Source organism: Corvus brachyrhynchos, unplaced genomic scaffold (genome assembly GCF_000691975.1).
Source record: "Corvus brachyrhynchos isolate BGI_N302 unplaced genomic scaffold, ASM69197v1 scaffold94, whole genome shotgun sequence".
Lineage (NCBI taxonomy): Eukaryota > Metazoa > Chordata > Aves > Passeriformes > Corvidae > Corvus > Corvus brachyrhynchos.
In genome coordinates this window covers 12,452,050-12,472,454 of record NW_008238330.1, presented here as the reverse complement: position 1 = coordinate 12,472,454, position 20,405 = coordinate 12,452,050, and the positions used below count along the sequence as shown (strand labels likewise).

Sequence of the window (20,405 nt, the reverse complement as noted above, 5' to 3'; positions counted from 1 at the left end):
GGGATGAGTTTCATTAAACACACTGACCCCGGGGTTTTCTCTATTGAAAAAGGATCAAGAGGGCTGCACGTTCTCATTGAAAGGGACTGTCAGCCTGCAGTAAGGGTGAGCTGACAGCTCGCTTTTACAGCGTGATGCTGGTGAACCTCCGCTTCTGAAGATTAGTATTTGGTGCAGCTTCCTGCGGGGGAACACCCGCCCTGCCAGGGTCCTTGTCTCCTGCCTGCTGCCCACGCGGAGTGCTGGAGAAGCAGCAGGCTTGGCTGACACGTGACCCCTACTGCTCCCCACCTCTGAAATCTGGTGCCTGAGAACACTGAGCTGCTTAATTCAGGCTCCTGACCCCTCTTCTGGGCAACGGGGCTGCTGCTCTTTAATGTAGCATCTCACCACCCCACCCCACTGGAGAATACACCTCCACATTCCACCTTGCTGTGTCTGTGCCTGCATCCTGGTTTTCTGTCAGATGAGACTTTTGGACAAACGAGAGCTGTGACGAACTTCTGGGAGCACCCACCTGCATCAGCAGGGCACTGAGGCACATACAGGGCTCAGTCAGCAGCTGTGGGCTGAGCGATACGTTCACAACCCTCTGCTTCCAGAGGAAATTTTGTGTTTAAAACATAAAAAAACCCATGACTTCCTAACTTCACTCCCCCCTCCAAAACCCCCCCCAAACACCAAACTCATCCAAACGCCCCATTTGATCCTGTTTGCCAGACCATCCAGCAGATGCCCCTACCCTGCTAACATTTTGTCCTAGTTTTTTTTGGGTCCACCGATGCTGGGGGCAGGGGACAAATCCCGAGTGAAACCCCAGGGCTGCATTTGCCTGTTCCATTCCCAGTGCCCCTGACCTGTACCCAACCCGCTGTGCTGGTTCCTCTTGCCTGTCTGCACCGCACAGCAGGGCTGGTGGGCAACCCCCCACCCTGGGCAGGCACACCCCAGCCCCTCTGCTGCCATTTCCACGTCTCTGCAATTACTATTAGCTGTAGAGATTTATGTGCTCCCCATCTTTGCAGGGTTTGGTTGTCATGTGGCTCCTCCCTGCAAATGGCACCTTTTTAGGTAGTTCTCGTGGAGGGAAGTGCACTGGTGCAGAGCTGCCGCTCCTCTGTAGGCATATATACTCCTTGGGATCAGGGCCCTTTTGGTGGCATATGTCTAGACTGATGTGTATTTTTCAGGTCAAATCCTTAAATCAAAATGTGTTTATTTCCATGGATGTTTTAAGTTTTCACAGAAATATTTTCTTAGTATTTGTATTTTATTATTATTCATTTCATTACTGCAACCTTTGTTGCAGTCTCTACTCATTTGTGTAGTCTCTGACAGAGAGGAAGCAGAGGTGTGTGCTGGGTTGCACCTTTTTTCCCTCATGGAATAGGTACCCTCACATTAGTGCATTAGCATCTTTTTCTCCCAGAAAACTCTTAAAGCTTTAACCTTGCAGCTTACTGCCATGTAATCATAAAGCTGTGTTTTTCCTGCTAGAAATTTCTCATAGGAATTTGTCTCTCTGACATGATCTACTTACTGTTTTTTCCTTGTCAAGTGCAGGCTTGTTTTTCAATAAAAATAAAAGCTAAGAGCTAATTCTGAAATCCTTAGTCAGACAAAGCTTGCACTGAAATCAAGGGGAGTCTTGTCTTGGTGTAAAGATTGCAGGTTGAGGATCAAAATCATTATAATAAAACATTGTCGCAGGAGCAACATCTCCCACTTCAAAAATAAACATCTTTGCTCCAGTTAGCTATTTATGTAGCTGCAGGAGACTATTGATTTAGGAAAGCTTTCTGGTGCACAGATGCTCTAAACCCTTAGCACTACTAAGAAGCAGCAAAGCTCAGGAGGAGCAGGTTACAAAAGAAGTATAATATAAACCTCTGCTCTCTTCTGCTCCTGGCAGTACTCAGGTAAAGCCTCTGGCTCACCGTCAACTGAGACACCCCTTTGACAGCTCTTTGCCCCTTCCCATGCCCAGGTGTTCCCAGCCAGGTTGCACAGCCAGTAGAATTAAACATTTGCCCGTGGTGGGGACATGGGACTTCAGAGCCTGGCAAACGCACTGAAGAGCAAGGGCTGCATCCCTGCTTGAGTGTAATACACCTGTAGCTTCTCCTTCCTTACCTAAGAGATTCTTAGGTAAGATTACAAGATTACAAGAGATTACAAGAGGGACTACAGAAGTTTTGGTAATTGTTTCAAAATAAGATCCAATCTACTAATACATCACTAGCACAGATAAAGAGGCGGGGTGGGCAGAGAGAGAGGGGGAAGGCATGCTTAAGTAGCTTGAGTCAAACAGAGAATTTGTCATCACATTTGTATAGATTTCCCAAATTTCTGTGGTAATCTTTCCATTATACTTATGATAGAAAAATACTTTCAGAGTTACTTTTGAATACGTTAGGTTACATTACATAAGACAGAAAATTGAGTCTTTAAACAGTGCTATGAAGTGTTTCCAATGAGTCCAACTCTATTGCCAATGAATAGCAAAGCTGCAAATAGCAGAAGGAGTTGATTACTTTTGAGTCTTGCAACTTACAGTACATAAAATTGCTTTTAAGGTACATTTCTAGGAATTAGGCTGGTGACTTAAGTGGGAAAAGAGTTGGGCTTAAAAAGTGTTAAAATTATTTTTGTGGGAGAAGTTGGAGTCTTTCTCACTGCTTCTGCCAAAGACTTTTCCTCAACAGGTGTGTAAAGAATTAAGTGCTTTGTTAAGTAATGGCCACAAAGAACCAACCTTTTTGGCCCCTCCCCAGAAGACATTGCTACTCTAACAAGAAATAGATAAACTTGAGTCCACAAGCAAATTTTTATCTCAAGGGAAGGCAAGTATGGTATTTCCGCACTAATGCAAACAGATGTTAACAGAAAAGAAGCTGAAACAACAAATCACCCAGAGAAAATCTAAGTTGCTCAGCCTTTAATCTATTTAACATAAATAACTTCCATAACTATGCTGAATAGGGCAGTTGATCAGAAGTCCTAGTATGGAGGCTTGGAAGTCATGGTATGAAATCTATTCATCTTACGTCCCACATCTCAAAAAATGGCAATATCCGTGTCTGATGTTCTGAGAAACGCCAGTACCACATAATTCCATTTAGTGGCCCATTTACGTAGAGCCTAGCTCTCTGCTGAAGTGAAAATACTGTTTCGGCATAGCTGGAGTATACAAAAGTAAGTTGCATGCACTGGATCGGTACATCAGCATTTAACATCCTTTTGGGGGCAGGCAGATGTGGCAGCTCAGCCATCAGGCAACCCTCACAACATGTTCAGAGCTGCCTTCTGATTACCCAGACACTTCAAGCTCCTCTCCTAAAAGCAGCAGGTGAACTCTGATTTATTTGCAGTACACGAGAACAGGATAAGTGCTGTATTACCCCAGTCAGAAGCTGGCAAACCCCATTTACCCATTATAGTCCTGTGGACTCTTGTGTCTGCGTAGCAGAGCTTGACTCGAAAAGCCTTACAAAGATGAGCGGTGAGCTTGTCGCTGTGTTGGAGGCACACTTTGTAGATTCAGTTTTGTTCTTGTGTGGAGGCTGGTGGGCCTGCTGGACAAGGAACAAAAGGAGTCCTATGGTGGGACAAATCCTAGGTTCCTTTCCAGCTTATGGTGACTGAAAAGCTTCCGCCAGAATGCTCTGTTCTGGCCTGTTAATGTACCCCAGCTCTGCTCCCCTGGTAGGCTCCGTTGGCCGCTCCACCCCTTGTTACCTCGTACGCCCTCAGAGTTCCTCTATTGGTTCCCTTACCTTGGCCCCGCCTTTGTACCGCCCCTTGCCCTCAGATCATTGTTCTAGTGCTCTGTCCATTCCCCTACGTAACCCTAGACCCCCCATTGTTCTGCCCCTGCTTCTCTGGAACCATGCATGAGTGTGGATGCATTAAATCTCTCCCGTAGAACCCCATGGGAAGACCCTTCCTGCTCATTCATCGTCGGACTGTTTTTGCCAGCTATCCAGTGTGTGTGTGCAAGTGTGGTGGCTGCACCGAGAGGCTTCCTCCTGGAGATGCCTTTTGGGAAGGTCGAAGCACTGTACCATCCAAAACCGCCGCGACATTCTTCCCCTGAGCTGCAGGTACCATTGCCTTGCTCTCCTGTCAGCCACCAGCCCTTTTCCCCACAATAGGGATATATTTACTTGCTCTGCCACGTCTATTTAGGACTTAGACACTGGTGACCACAAAATAATCATACACAAAATGGGGCCCTGAACTTAGCTGAGAGATCAAGGCATAGCAAAAATGATTTGCCCATCTAGTACCTACATTGGGTAGTTCTTGGAGTAATAGCAGTGCTAAAAGCAGCAGACTGCAGCTCAGACCTTCAGAGGCTTGCCAGTTTCCCATGGGGCTTGGGGAAGAGATAGCCCTCTCCTTCCCTCCCTCTACTCCAGAAAGGAGTTTTTTTGGACCCTCTTGCAGCAGATGTGGGTCTGGCAACCCTTGATGGAACAGGACCTAGGAAACCCTGGGAGAGATTTCTACATATGGCTACAAAGCTGCAGAGTGGCCCAGGGGACATCCCTTGTCATGTCCTTAGTCCTCCATCAGGGAATGATGGAGCTGGGCCATTGTCCATAGCAAAGGGCCTGCAAAAAATTAATTTATTATTACTGTAGGGTGTCTGAGTTGAATTGACTGAATCTAAGGAGTTGATGCTCATCATTTCCAAGGGGTCTGCCCGTTCATTTAACAGTAGAAAATGACCAGGGAGGGACCACAACAGCCACCATCACCTTGTAACCTTTCAACCTTGTAAAACTTTGGTTTAACACATAGACTGCTTCTGTTGCTTTCCCATACATTACAATGTTTGTAGGAAAGAGTCCTTTGTATGCCACCTGCCCTCCAAAATGCAAATCCCCCACTTAAAATGAGAGCAGTGGGCAGCCTGCAGACTACAGGTGACATAAACCGGAGCTCAAGAGCTCATGATGTCATAAAATGGAACACAAGCTGCAATGTTTGCATTTAAATTGAGCTGTCTGAACAAATGCTTTGGAATTGTTCATAAACAAGGGGTTCCAGTAAAAATGTGACTAATGCCATTAGTCATCAGAAGTGGACCTTCCGCATTGCCACCAGTGGCAGAGTTCCTGCTGCCTTCAGCAGGAGTGGGTTATGTTTCCAGGAGATTTAGTGCCCTCACCTAGCATGTCAAAACTGTCAAGGTCCACAGTATGTGAAATGTTATGTTTAATAGCAGAAGAAAAGACTGTTTAGGAACACGAGGAAGCTGATGTGAAAGGGGCAATAAAAGAGTGCATTAAATGATGATGCCTCTTTTGAAAGGAAATTCACAGGCATCTGGGGCCATTACCTTTCATATCCCAGCAATCAGGAAATTAACCTTTAACCCTTCTCTGTTGACCTCCTCTCCTTTCTCTTTTTCTGTCATTCATTCTTTTTTCCTAATGACTGGAGAAGATAGATACAGTCTATGATTTATGCTTCTGAAGGCTACAGTCTGCCTCCTTCCTATACCTTCCCAAGTGCTTCAAAGTCTGTGTTCACTCAGCTCTAGAAAGAGTCAAAGCTTCACTCAGATTTACTTCCGTGTCATACTTTCCAACACCTGATTTGTTTATGCTTCATTTATTCCAAACCCCATGTTACCTAATTACCCCTGACCTAGATGTAAATCTTACTCCCATCTTTGCTGTCACCTGGAGGCAGGCAAAGCACTGGAGGTGTTGGGAGCCCTCTGCTTCAAGGAGAGGTTGGGCCCTTGGGAGTTGCACAGCGTGATGCTGCACAGGGGGTACACAGAAATACACCATGACCCTGTTACAAAACCAAAATCAGGAGTAAGAGCCGCCTTTAACATCTCATCCTGAGGGAGAGGAACGAAGGAGTAAATGACTGTTTCACCTTCTGATTCCAGGGAGATCTGGCAGATACAGCATCAGATAATAGGTTTCAGAAAAAGTGTGATAACATCACTTCTAAGAACAGAAATGGTGACTATAATGCCACCAAACACTGGTTGCAACTCTTCAGGGCCATGATGACTGCACACAAAATCTCTGAAATGCTGTGAGTTAGCAATATTAGCTTTATCAGGAAAAGAACTAGGAGAGCAAGACATGGCCTCTTGTCATGGAAAATGGAAATTCTGTCTGAGTAAGGTCTGAGCAGCCTTTGCCTGCAGAGCAGCTGAAAGTCCTGAGTCATCACACTGAATTGTAAGCTGCCAGCTGCAAATCCAGCACTGAATTCCCACCTATGTTCACTGCATGTATGGAAAAGAAATTTTGCCGACATAGCTGTACTTCACTGCATGCCAAAATATGAGTTTCTCCTATGTTTTTGTTTCCTTTGGAGGTTTCCCCTCCCTGCCTTGGGTTGTGCCTCTTACCAAGAGCTAAGACCGGCATGACTAGTCCTCAGACCATCGCGCTCAGACACGTGGTGACTTGGTTCTTGCCTACACACCTGGTTTTTCAACTTTTTTACCTGAAGAAACCAAAGGTCCTTCCTTTTAAGCCTTGCTGGGTCACGCTGGTACTGTTCAGCATGTCTGAAGTCACCCAGAAGCTGTGTGCTGATTTAGCCTTGAGTGATGGCTTTTCCTCCAGAGCCATCTAAGTTCTTGCCCAGAGAAATGAAGACTGTGTGGGCACCGCCTGCAGTTCCTGATGACTGGCCCAGCTTCGCAGAGAAGATGTATTGAGAAGAGGTGATTTTTTCAGGTTATTGAATAGGGGTGTGCTCTGCATGGTGGAGGGTAGGAGTCTGCTTCCCCACCAGAGCTGCACCATCACTGCTTGTCCCCTGCTCTTGTGCAGACCCTGCCAGCTCACAAGGCACCATTCAATTTATTTCCTCTGGGCCCTGTCAGAGGATTTGCTGCTATTTGCAGAGAGCTGCTCTGAAGCTTCTGGGGAGGTGTAGTCTTCGCTGGTGTATTTGCCAGCCACTCGAGGCGACTGTGGCAGCCCCAGCACGCTTTGCTTTTTGGTGGGTGCTCCCATCCCTCCGGGAACTGCAGCAGTGGCACATATGCATGGGACAAAAGGGTGCCTCCTGCTCTGTCTGGGACCAGGAGTGCTCAAGGGACAACATGTCAAGAAGCTGGTAATAGAAATAAATGAAGGCAAACCCCCCTCCTATTGTCCACAGAGGCTATTTTTGGTGCAACTATTTTAAGGGTTGTTCTCCTGGCATTCCACATCCTGACATTTCAGCACATTTGCCTCACCTACTGTCTGCATTACTGGGTTTTTAGCTACAGATCATCCCTATCAAGCCACTGCAGTGATTTTTTTTATGCCCTATCTGTGTTGTACACACAGTGTCATCAGCACCTTTCATTTATAAAACAATAACTCCAGGAATAAAAGGGGCGTATCCACTCTCCCCCTGCCCCCAGCACTTACAAGCCTCAGCATCATTTTAATATTCAATGTATGATGCCTTAGTTGGGCAAAACACACTTTGTGCAGGAGCTGTTTAATAAAATAAAAACATGCTCCAAAGTGACCCACATGACAGGGGTAATTTAGTATGCTGCTCTTTATGCTTTCTGTCTTACTTCTGCTGTTTACAGATTTTTTTTTTCCTCATCTGCACAGGGAATAGATGCTGATGTTGTCCTTTTAATGAATAAATCTCTTTTTAGTATGTTGGCCAGCACAATAAAAAAATTATCAAACAAATTAGAGCCTGAACCTGCAACCTTTTCTGATGAAAAGAAAACCTGCTTGTGGGCCAGCTCCCTGGCTTACAAGGGGCTTTTTCTGAAGGAAGAGCTGCTCGCGTGAGCTACACGTACAAGGTCTCAGAATTTTTGTGCTGCAGAGCTTGACTGTCAGCCAAAGCTGGAGGCGGCTCAGCAAAGGGGATAAAGGTGGTTGTCAAAGACGAGTCTCAATTTCCTCTTCCTCTGCCACCTGCTGCGTTGGAAGGACCAAAGGTTGCTGTAATTTATACCATGGCTTAAAGTCTTGGTGGCATGGTTTGTCTCCAAAGCAAGAATTATGTCTGTGGACGCTTTTCCAGCAGGAGAAATTTTTAATGGTGCCTCCAAAATGACATAGATTGCAAAGTAGATTGATGGGAAGAAGTCCCCACAAAGGCTGTTAAATATGAAGGCAGCAGCTGAGCCTCAGGTACCCTCTGAGCTGTCAGTGTCTGGAGGATGTGTGTCTAAAGGGGAGGCACTTCCTGACATTGCTCTTCTGCCATTAGCCATGGGGATCTCCTCCTGACCTGTTGTGTCTGTCCTTGTGTTTGGAGCTAACATCAGTGATTCCCAGCTCCACGTTACAGTGTTTTCACTTGGCTACATCCCAGAAAGCAAATGGCGAGGAATGGTCAGGTCATGGCATATATTGCCCCAACTGCCCTACATGAAGCTTCCCTCTTCCCTCCTGCCTCCAGTGGGAGAGGACTTGTACCCATCCTTGTGCAGGTGTTGAGGGACCAGCACAATGCAAATGCTTATGACCTGCATCCTCACCAGCTCAGCTGGAAGTGGATGTCCTGCCCAGAGCAGTTTGCCTGGCTCAGAAATGCCACCCAGCTTCAGCCAGGGGATTTTGTGTATAGATCAGGAGGTTGTACAGGACAACACCCGAGAGGCAGCAGAGCTCTGCAGCTGAGGTCGTCCCCAGCACGTGCCAGCTGCCCAGGCAGTGCAAGGATCCCCAAGCGAGCTTGCAGGATGAGCAAAGCATCTTTTCCTGCGCAAGAGAGATGCTTTTTCTGGGGTTTCAGCCCAGAGAGCATCCATGTATTGTCTGCTGCCTTGTGCCCCCCACTGTGGCACACCTTTTGCCAGGTTCCTCATCTGCATGGTGAAGAACAGCTTCATCTTTCTCAGCCTTTCAAAAGAAGGAAGTTGTGTTCCCAGGGGCAATTGCCAGTTCACAGAGTTATGGACACTGATTTCCCAAAGCTGGAAATAACAGGATAGGAAGTGTGTGTACAAAGAACTATTTTTATCAATGGATGAGTTGTAGTAGGTGCAATAATAAAAAATTAAAACCTAGTATGACTAAACCAGGCTCTCAGCAGCCCTGGCTCCCACTGTGCTGAAAATGGTATCAGTCTAAGTCTTTTATGAGCTGAAACCTACCAGGTAGTCAAAACTCTGCTTGGTGTCTTCTCTTGCTCCAGCTAGAATAATCAATAAGGCCTTTGTGTTGTGCCTGGCAAGGAAACGACAAAAACAACTGCATCTTCAGCCAAGAAAAGCCCTGCAAGGGTAAAGATGATAGGATTTCAACTAAGCAGCAGAAATGCACTTTGGTATGAATAACTTTATAGGCTAACATGCCAATGCACACAGGAAATGTGGTGCTGCCAGCTAGTGTTGGTTGAGTGTATCCAACAGCAGCCAGCAGCCTGTGGACACCAGTTTTAACACATGTTGGTGGTTAGGAGACAAAGCAAATGCCAGCAAAATCCTATGAAATAATGCTAGTTTTACAGAAGCAGATATGCAGGGTGGATTATTTAGTAGAAAAAGAAAGGAAATAAAATCCAGAAGGCAATAATTCAAACAGTGACAGCTGACTGGATGCATGTCAAAAGGGGAGGCTAATTGAAGAGACATTTCTGTAAATACCCGAAATTTAAACAAAAGCAAGAATCTCCCACCTTCTGCAGTACTGCCAAAGGTCTTCAGGCACAGAAGTAAGTCCCGGAGTAGAGTCATCAGAGCTCCCCTGTAAAAGAAATAAGCAGGCCCCCAGATCTGACCTGCCATCCAGAAAAATCTGTCTTCCTCCTCTGAGGGGGCAATCAGGGCCCCTAAGAGCATGAAATAGGTTAGTCTTGGTGGTTGTGTCCAAAGCCAGAAGGCTACTTTCATTTCTTCTTGCTTCCTCTGCCCCTCGGTGTAGCACATTTAATCTCTGTATGAAGCACAGGATGTTCATGTTTGCCTGAAGCACATGTTTCAGAAAGACTTTAATAATTCATTGAAATAATTAAGGGTGAGGAAATCCATAACTTTCTGTGGCAGTTTGCTCCCACTGCCCATCAACCCTAGTGCTAAAAATGTGTGCCATATTTCCAATTAAACGGGTCTGATCTCACAATCCAGTCTTTCATATTTGCTGTCCTTTTCCTCCATGAGGTTAAAAGAGCTCTTTTATGCCCAATAGTTTTCCTCCCTGAAAGAGGAAGAAGCTACTGCCTGTCAAATCATTCCTCAGTCATCTTTCTGGTGAGGTAGACAGATTGAACTCCCAGCCTTCCACCAGAGAATCGCTCTCAGGTTGTCCAGTTGGTTTGGAGCTCTCTTCTTTATATGTTTGCTGACTTTTTCCAAATACTTCTGGGAACACGGATGTCAGAATTACACTTGCTATTCCCAATCTAGTCTCATCAGTGCTGCATACAGATGTGCTTAGTTGTTTTGTTGTTCGTTTTTCTTAATAAATAGCTGTTTCATCCTTGGCCATTGGGGTCCCTGGGTTTCTCTGAAGGACCCATCCCAGGCTGCAGATATTTTTTCTAGATGCAACAAGCATTTGCTGCTTCTGGTGCATTGTACGTTACAAAAAAGGACCCTCCAGTGCAAGCCATCTGAACTGTCCCATGTGTACCCACATGTTATTTGTCCCTCTGACCATTTTAGAATCATTGGTGAAGTGTGGTGTACACAAGGGCAGATGGGGGAAGGTGGCTGGGGTGGTACACTCAGCGCAGGACTTCAACAAAAGAGAGTCACAAGGATTAAGAGCGCCTCTGGCTGATCCCACAATCAAGAGATCCCAAGTATCCCAAGAGGCTTGTGTTCAGTTTAGTTGTGGTCAGTGCCTCTGCAGCCAAAATCTGTCAAATAGCCTGAGGCACTTTGTGAAAGAAAGATGGGATTGCAGGTTACTTTTGGCTTGCTGTCTGGTTTTGATCTGCCTGCATCCATACTCTGCCCTGATCAGCTAGGAGGCTGAACAGTTTGGATAAAAGAACACTTAATAGGAATAACCCTTCTGCTCAGGTGATGGCTCTCTGAAACCAGGATAAGGGTGTGTAGGCCTCACTGGGAGCCTCTGCTCAGCTGTCCCATACTTACCAGAGGCGGTGTCAGCCCTGTCACCCACGCGATCTCACTACACCTCACCCTGCACTGCTTGTCCCCAAAGCCACCACGTCTTTTTCAGGATGCAGATCCCTCCTCCTCCAATTTTGGAGTTGGCTTGACCATTCTTTGCTGAGGGTCCCATTCAGTCAGTTGTCCTGCCACTTGCTTAATCTTCGTCTTTTTTTTTTAGTGTCTGTTACATTATGAAAGCAAAGGGATTCTAGGGGCATAGATGAACAGCTTTTATTGATTCCCTTTCTCCTACACACAAGACTAAAAAGCATATATGAAGAGCAGGAATAGCCAGAGAGAAACTGAGCACAGAGAGCATTGCACCACGTCCACATCACCCAGGGAAGGATCTCTTTGAACAAACATGGTTTCCCAGAAATCGAGAGGGATTTTGCAGGACTTGTGAAATCAGAGACATCTGGGTCTCGGGGAAAAAAATTGGTAGTGTGGTTTGGGATCAGACCTGGGAAGCACAGCTCTTGTCAAGGAAAGAGGGATAGTTTCCTTTGTGGATGACCACAAGAGATAATGAGGGAACAAGTTTTGAGAAATTTTGTGCTGAAATTTTTTTGAATTTCAGTAATTTACACCAAGACATTTCTTCCAGCATCCAGGAGACAACTTTTGTGAATATATTTGTGATTACATGATCAGTGAAGGCTGTACATGAAGCAAAATCTTTGCCAGTGTTGTTAGAGATAATGGCATTAGGGAGAAATTCCAAGCAGGGATAATTACGCAGTGTTTAGTAGGCCTGGTTATGCAAGCTGCCAAAAAAGTAGTGAATGTGAATACCTCCAAGGAAGGACTTTTCTTAATGATGATTTTGTTTTATCACCATCATGCATTTGTTTGCTTGCAAAGGTTGTATGTGTGCTGTTTATTTCCCGCAATTGATGTACAAAAGGAATAAATAAAGCCTGGTGAGCTGAAGTGAGGAAAGATGGGCAGGTCAATAAATCACAAAGTCATTAAGAGCAGGGAGCAGATTTTTTATTGCATTGTGAAATGCACAGGAAGCCGCTGAACCCTCCTGCACACAGGCATGAGTCCAGTCACATGCATATTAAGAGATGAGCCATTGCATTTTGAAGATTAATATTTAGTGAGCAGGCATCATAAAAGAAGACATTATGGGAGTCAAAATTAGAGGCTGTGAAGATGTAATTGCTTGCTGTGACCACAGACTTCACAGTGGAGTTGATTCCACAGGCAGTGCAGTTTGTTGTCTCATTCATTGTTGGGCCATGGTGTTGTGGAGCTGTGGAGGAGCAGGACAGCGCTGTAGGGCAGCCTTGGTCACTTCCCTTGCTTTGGCTGAGTGAGACAAGGTGATGGAGAAGAGGGCCAGAGGAGTCTTCACCCCCACCTTCAGAAAAAAAAGAGTCCTTCACTCCCCAGAGTCTGTACCAGATGGATTAAAGTAGGGGAGGTAAACAAGAAACAGAGTATTCTCCCTTCTTCCCCAAACCCCCTGCCAAGGACTACAGCAGAGCGAAGGAGGAAGGCCAGTGGGAAGTGGTGGTGCCCATCCTCAGACTGTTTAGCAGATAGGTGGGGTATCATGTCTGGTCGAGGTGTCCACCAGGTGCAGCGACAATGCAGCCTGTAGAGCACCTGGGTGCTCAAAAGAAACTGGTGATGTGCAGCTTGTTAGGAGGGAATCAGAAGCAACAGCCAAGAGGGTAAAGTGCTTGCAGGTGGTGAGGAGGTTATCTCAAAAGGCAGCTTACTACCTGGTCACAGTAAAGGTTTTTCCAGTTATCAAAAGATGTTTTAAAAAGAAATAAAACCAGGCAGAAAGTAAGCAGCTGGATAGACTATGAAAGATGCCTTTAAGCGTAGGTAGTGTCCACACCAGGGAAAGCAGAAGAGCAAACAGGTGGAAACCCATAGTAAAAGCAGCCTAAATGGATTTTTGTGGAATAATTTCATTGTTGGGCATAAAACCCAACGATAAAACCATTTTCAACTACATGAGGCAGAGGCCACTTGCCAGCAGACACATAGGGCCAAGAGATGACTGTGGGGTAATGGGAGCACTTAGAGCTAACAGGACCATAAGAGCAGAGGCAGACAAGATCTCTGTGCTGGTGTTTGCTGGAGAGGAGCCTCAGGAGACCTCCCATGCCACAGCTTTTTCCAGCTGGAGATGAGCACGAAACAGCCTCAGACTGAACTGTCAGAAGAGGAGGCTTTAGAACAAGTTGATGAAACAAATAGCAACAAATCACTGGGTCCAGCAGTGGTTCAGGCTGGGCTCCCAAGGAGACTCAATTACAGGACTGCCAAACTACTGACTACCATGTGTAACCCTGCCTTCCATCAGTCATGTGCCAGGAAATGGAGGTGGTAAATAGGATACTCTAAATAAAAAAAGAGCTTTGGGAAACCACAGTCTTGTCTGTCTGCCTTCCATTCCAAGCAAAGTGTCAGGCAGTGTGATGAAAAAAGACCAGACAGACAAGTTGAATTGATACCAGAGGTCTGTTAGAGCCCTTCAGAGGAGCTGGTAGGTCTGTGGATGAGGATGACCCTCTGGACACCGTTTTTTTGGCTTCCCCAAAGGTGATGACAGGTCTTTCACCCAAGTGTCTGCTTATCGTTTAGGAAAGCACACATATGTGTCTCTGTAGCCATAGTTTTGATGACATGAGCCAAGTTTTGCTCTCACCCTTGTGTGTGAGCTGGATTGAGCTCTGCAGGGGCTGAGGAGAGTCACCTGCCCTGTGGCTCATGCCCCACCTGGGCAAACCTCACTATCTCTTGGAGCTCCTACTGGGGATGTGGAGTCAATAAATATCATCACTGACAGACTGCCTTGGCTTAACACAAACCCCGTAGTGCTATGTACTATACAGAAGCAATAATAAAGAAAAAAGTGTGTTCTTGCCAATAAATATTTAGCTACAATACATACCGTAGATGCTTAGAAGCAGTATCCAAGACTGGATTTGACTCTTCTGTGAGGGATGGTTTCATGTCTTGGCTGTTCCAGAGCACATCGCCAGGGCTAATGTCTGGGTCAAAAAACCCTTTCAGGCCCACGTCCTTCCCTGCAGCACTGCTGCCTGACCAACCTTTTACTTGTACAGTGCAGTATTCCTATGCTGTTCTTGTATTTACTGGATTGTGTCTGCTGCTGGAGGAGAGATCCCGGGTCTTCCAAATTGGTTTTGAACTCTAATCTCAACCTGCAGCCTACTTGCAAACCCATTTAGTTTGGGCTTATCTTCAAGTAAAATAAATATCTAAGATATTCAAGGAAATATGAGGAATTCTCATTTGTGAGCTGACAGCCTGACTCCTGTGCCTTGACTGGGGTGTGCTGGAAAGGAAACCTGGAACGATTCTTCTTTTTTGGGATTTGTTTGGTCCTCTTTTCTAATTAAAGACCATTGCTCAAGGTTATAGAATCAGCTGATAAACTTGTTTGTGGGGTTTAAAAGATTAAATCAAACAAGGAAGCTGCTGGATGTGCATTTAAAAACAAATTTCTGGTTTTGCCTTTGAACAGTAGTGGTATATAATGTGATGATTAAAATGGAGGATGAGGAAATATGTTGCTTTGAACAATTTAATCAGTTATTTCCATAGGAGCATGTCAGGGAATCAAGGACTCTTGATTTCCCTTCATTGTTCTGCATAACTGAATATATTTGGGTCATTATATCTGAATAAACAAAATAACATTCTTAAAAGCAAAAAAAAAAAAAAAAAAGAAGAATAGTAATAGAAGCAGCAGATTAAGCGTGGAAAATCAGATTTAACAATTTTCAGAATCCTTTTTTCCCACTGATGAACTGGGGATTTACATGACTAATGTCTATTAAAACACTTAAATACCCTTTGCCTCAATGGGAACTGACAATGGGAATATAAATCCTGCCTGCAGCCCATTCTGTCATATGAATCGAGCCTATGAGTGGCTTGGTTTCTTGGTGGGCAATTGGCTGGGGTGGAAAGCACAGCCAATGTTCATATAATAGGTTTTCATCTCTGAAGGCAAATGTCAACATCAATTTACCTCTGGGATCAGTGAGACCTCCTGAGGGATCTCAGCCCTGTGTGGAGGGGTCAGAGCATGAATCCCACGCCCACGTTTTAGCAGACATGAGATCAGGCTGGCAGTCACACAGGGAAAGGCCGAGGAATGCTGCAAGAGTGGGATATGGTCCAAATCAGGATATTTTCTGAATGTAGAAGAAGGAGGATCGGTGATCAGAAATCAAGTTTTCTGTCCTGAGCACCAGGGGACAGTTATAAATAAGTTTCAGTAGCTGTTTTCTTTGTTAATAAAACAAAACATGTAAACACATCCTAGATGGCCATCCATCAGAAAGGCATTTTGCATCACATAGGTTTTATGAATATTAGATAATGGAGGGATGTAACAAATAGCCATTTTTGCCTCCCTCTTGAATACCAAATAATGGTTATTAGTATCTGTCAAATAAATAATGTGAATAATTTAACAAGACATCACTATTGTGCAAGAAATGATATCCCATTCTATTAAGCTTTGGATTCAGTTATTGTGCAAAGATAATAAATACATGCAGTAGCTACAGCAATTATGCCCTAGAAATCTACTTCAAGTGTTGCACTGCTTTAAGAAAAGGAAACCAGTCAGGCTCTGTGCACACCACACAAATTACATGCCAAATCTTCTGCTCATGTCAACTGGCGTGGCTCCAGCTGTTCCAGCTGTGCTCTGTATACAGTGCCCTTCTGTACATTGGGATCATATATGCACACACCTTCCTAGCTCCAGCTCCTTAATAAAAGTGTATGTGACCTTATCATGTCAACTTGTCCTCTCTGCTTAACTTTTGAACCTTTCCCAGCAAAATCTGCCAGAGGTTTTGCAGGTAGATTCCACAAATCTGCATGGAAGTAGGGGACCAGGAAGGCAAGACAGATCACATCAATGAAGCTGGTATCTGTCTGTGCCATGCATCTACAGGAAATCTATCTTAATGCTGTTGGCCAGAGAGCCACAGGCATAAAGAAAGGTGCAACATGAAATATTAGATTAAAAGGATTTCAATGATCACTTGGAGGTGATGCTCCTGGAAGGCATTGGCCTTCCCCTACCAAACAGAGCCACACTCACCTGCTTACAGGCTCAGGATTGCATATCAAATAGCTTACAACTATTTCAATGATCCTTCTAGAGTCCCGCTTGTTGCTCTTAATTTAATCAGTCAAAATAACTTGGAAAATATTATTATTTAAAATTATTATTTAGGACTGTAGAAGCTATTCTAATTACAGACCACATTGGGGCCATTACCTTTTGCCGGTATTTTATGTGATAAAACATTTCTTTCTGTACATAGAAAAGTGTTACCTATGTGCATGATTGTTTTCTGTGCTGGATATTGACTGCTCACTATTTTTTTCTCAGAATGAAGCTGGGGAAAAACATATATCTCTCAGCTGAAATTTGAAAGCTTCAGGATGAGGGCTGACAATTTTTTTGCAGCCAGGAACTTGTGTCAAGGACATGCTTTTTACCATCCCCAACCCAAACTTGTTTAAAGTACAAGAATATGAAAAAAACCCTCCATTGTGGGATGCATCTTATTAACTACTTGTCCTACTGACCACATGGATGTTATCTGATGCTAAATGATGGCATTAATTTTTTTAATATCTTTCTCAGAAAAAAGATGCAGAAGACTGCATGAAAAAGTAACTGTCTTAAAGCTAATAAAGTAAATGTCTCAAACATTGAAAGCTGCCAAAACCAAGACAGCCTGGACAACTCTCATTTTACTGTGGTACATCTACAGTATCTTGGGGCCAACCTGTGTTTTCTAAAGGACAGCTGGGTTGTGGAAAGCAACAGATCGTCACTGTGCACACCGGGAGTTTGCTTCTGGAATTGACCAGAGCTGTGAAACGAGTGGTTCTCTGCATCTCATTTCTTACATCAGCAGAACATGGGTTGCACATGGCAATGTGCTGTGGGCAGACAAAGGCCTGTTCTATGGCACAGCCAAATCCCCACCCAGAATCTCACCCTAGCCTTGTTTTCTGCCACAGAATCCCTTCGTGCTGGTGGAAAGGCACATGAACCAAGCTATTCAGAGACAGCAATTTGCATGTTGTGGTACCCAGCTTGAAATCTCAGGATTGGTGTTGGAGGAGTACTTGGCATGCACAGTTGCATCTGAAATCAATAGAAGCTATTTTCTGAGCCCGTAAAGTGCTGTAGAAAATATGATGTACTATGAAATGCCTTAGGCATTTCAAACCCTCCACCCTGACTTAGTGGGTAGTTTGGAGTGTTTGCTCAGTGTGTCTTGGTTCTCTGTGCATAACCATCTCCACTGATAATTCATCTCACCAGAAGCACCATGAGAGTCAGTTAAATGTTTGTGAAATGCTGATGCCACGTGCTGCAGCAAAGCCCAGGATGGCATGAATAATTCTGCTTTCAGAGCAGGGTGTGAAAAGTGTGCAATAAATAAGACAGTCATGCATTGATGATGAGGACAAGAAGGATTTTGAGGAGCAATTAGTGAGGGAGGGGTCAAGTAGAAAAAAACCTCAGTCGTATAGTGAAATAATTAAAGATGTTTCATAGTCCACGTGCCCATAGGAAGTGGTAACAATTGCTCAGACAACCATGCAAAATTAAACACTCAGTTAGGAGATCTTGTGTAATACTGTTGACCAGTTGCTTTGGTATTTGCAGGAGTGAGCACATCCCCTTGGTCTAAGAAAGTATGCTTGCATCCATACTGATATTTTTATATCAGATGAAAACCTGACACTCATGTTTCAAAGAGCACCAAGGCAGAAATACCACCTCTGCTGCCAATGTTAGATGGCCTCCTACAACTGGTATTTCATATGAAGTTTAATGATGTGGAAATGGGGAAAACCCAAAACCACAGCATTAAAAAACCCTCACCAAAATTCTCTGGAAGGGTGTTGCTGTACCATAGAGATGCTGTTTACCTATGGATGATTTCATTGTTCAGCTCCTTTTCTTCTCCTCGAACAATCTGGACTTTCATTAAGTGTAAATGAGAAAAAGGAAGAAAATGGAAAAAATAAAGAGAAAAATAATATAAAGGAGCAGTGTATGGATGTCTTTACTGAGATAGGGTGGGGCTGAGAAGCTTTTCTTCACAGCAAGAGTTTCTGGTGGATTTGCCTGCTCTTTTGGGAACAAGAAAAAATAAGGCACATTTACAAGCCCCATCGAAATTAACATTTTCAGCTCAGTTTTCAGGGGCATAAAGTGGTTGCTGGATAACATTCTGCTTACAGTGGGATGTTTATTCCATCTAGTAAAGAAGGATACAAGCCTGGTAAGGCTGCTGAGACTGCTGATTTCCATTGTTGTATCAGCTCTTGCCCCAAGTAGTGGCACATTGCAAAAATGTTATTTGAGAAAATTACAATAATGTTTTCTGATATCTGCTCCAAATACACAAAATGCAAATTGTTTTGAAAGAGATGAATAGTGTGTTGCAAAGCACCATGCAATTAAATAATTGGTTGTGAGCATCTTTTCTTATTAAAATGAAGCAATTGTAAATAATAGAATGATATTTAAATGAAATGGTATGTAAGGCCAGTAAGAAAGATTTGCAAGAAACATTTGTAAGTGCATTATCTCTAAGTAGAAAATTTATAAATTATAATGAATTATACAAATGTATCCTGACATAAAAGGGAAATGTTTGATCAAGAGGCTGAATACGTAAGGATTAAATTCTTTTTATTGAGGAAGTTTCTCCTGCCTGTATGCAGTATTTATAAAATGTGCTAAAAGTTTATAAACTGAATAGATATTTGTTAAAATACGAATTTAGTGGATTTAAAATATGAAAATATGGAAGGTATATTTTAAATATTTAATGAAACAATTATGCTGTATTAACACTATGTTCTTTATTTCTTGGATTAAAAATTCACAGGGATTTTTCATCCCTTGCATCTTTATTTGTCATAGATTTTATTAGAGTTATTCTCTGCACATTTTCTGAATCAGCTGAGTACTAATAATTTTCACATACACTTTAGAATACCTGTACTACGTTTTTCAAATGTATTATAATGTATAAGAAGGTGGGCTCCAAGCCTGTCTCACCACAGATCTCCTGTGTGCCTTTGGGGCAGTTAACTGAGCTTTGCTTTTGCACTGGGTGGGTTGAAGACTCGCTCCCAAATGTCTTCCCTGGCTGAACTTCCAGGTGCTACCCAAGCTGAATCACTGGTGAGGCGATCCTGAAGTTAAGTTTCTCACCACAGAAGCCACCCAGAAGCCACCAGTGAGCCACTGCACCTTTCTGTAGTACAGACACTGCTTGAAGCAAAGGGCATTACCACCAAGTCCTGCACCATCTTAACCAGCTAACTGGATTTAAGATGAACCAGCCAGTGAAGCATAGCAATCCATGCACAGGCACAGAGGTACAATCATGAAACAGAAAAGGAATGGTCACAAACTCCTGACTGTTTACAGCTTGGAGAATGAAATGTTGTTCTGATTGCTAATGGCTGCTGAGCAGAGCTGAAGCACCTCTTCTACAAAGACAGGCTGAGAGAGCTGCTGTTGTTCAGCCTGGAGAAGAGAAGGCTCCAGGGAGACCTTAGAGCACCTTTCCATACCTAAAGGGGCTTCAGGAGAGCTGTAAAGGAATTTCTTATGAGGGCATGTAGCAACAGGACAAGAGGGAATAGCTTCAACAAAGAGAGGGTAGGGTTAGATTATTAGGAAGAAGTTCTCCTCTACAAGGTTGGTGAAGCACTGGCATAGGTGGCCCAGAGAAGCTGTGGATACCCCATCCCTGGAAGTGTTCAAGGCCAGGTTGGATGGGGCTCTGAGCAACCTGGTCTATTGGGAGATGCCCCTGACCACGGCAAGGGAGCTGGAGCTACATGGTATTTAAGGTCCCTTCCAACCCAAATCATTCTATGATTTTATGACCTCTTTTAACTTGTGGAAAGTTAGGTTGGAAACCTAATGAAGGACGAGGATCGATGCCAACAGGCCTAGTATCTTTGTGGCTTTTCCACCAATATCTCAGCAATGCTATCAGAGAAGTTAAAAACTCAGAACTGCAGTGATGTCTTGCAAAGAAGCTTTTAGAGAAGGATTAAACACATCAGCCAGGACAAGCATTACTGGCAACCTTCATATAGGATTTACCCAAAGGTGGTGAAAACATCCTGTGAAACAGAGACAGAACTCAGTGTTCCAAGGTCAAATTTACTGATAACTTCACAAAGATGTTTCTACATTTTGCTTTGCCCAAGATATCAGTGTAATACTTGCAAGGAAACTGTTTTGGAAAATGGCTCTCTG

The 20,405-nt window shown here is 44.1% G+C and overlaps 1 long non-coding RNA gene across 1 annotated transcript; it reads right to left on the bottom strand.

Annotated features, from left to right (window-relative positions):
• Window positions 1–4,080: 4,080 nt before the first annotated feature.
• On the bottom strand, window positions 4,081–19,931 carry LOC108446819. The gene is made up of 3 exons (XR_001862127.1): window positions 19,833–19,931; window positions 16,777–16,779; window positions 4,081–4,092 (listed from the first exon to the last, which is right to left on the bottom strand). It is a non-coding gene; the product is annotated as an uncharacterized LOC108446819 (long non-coding RNA).
• Window positions 19,932–20,405: the final 474 nt, after the last annotated feature.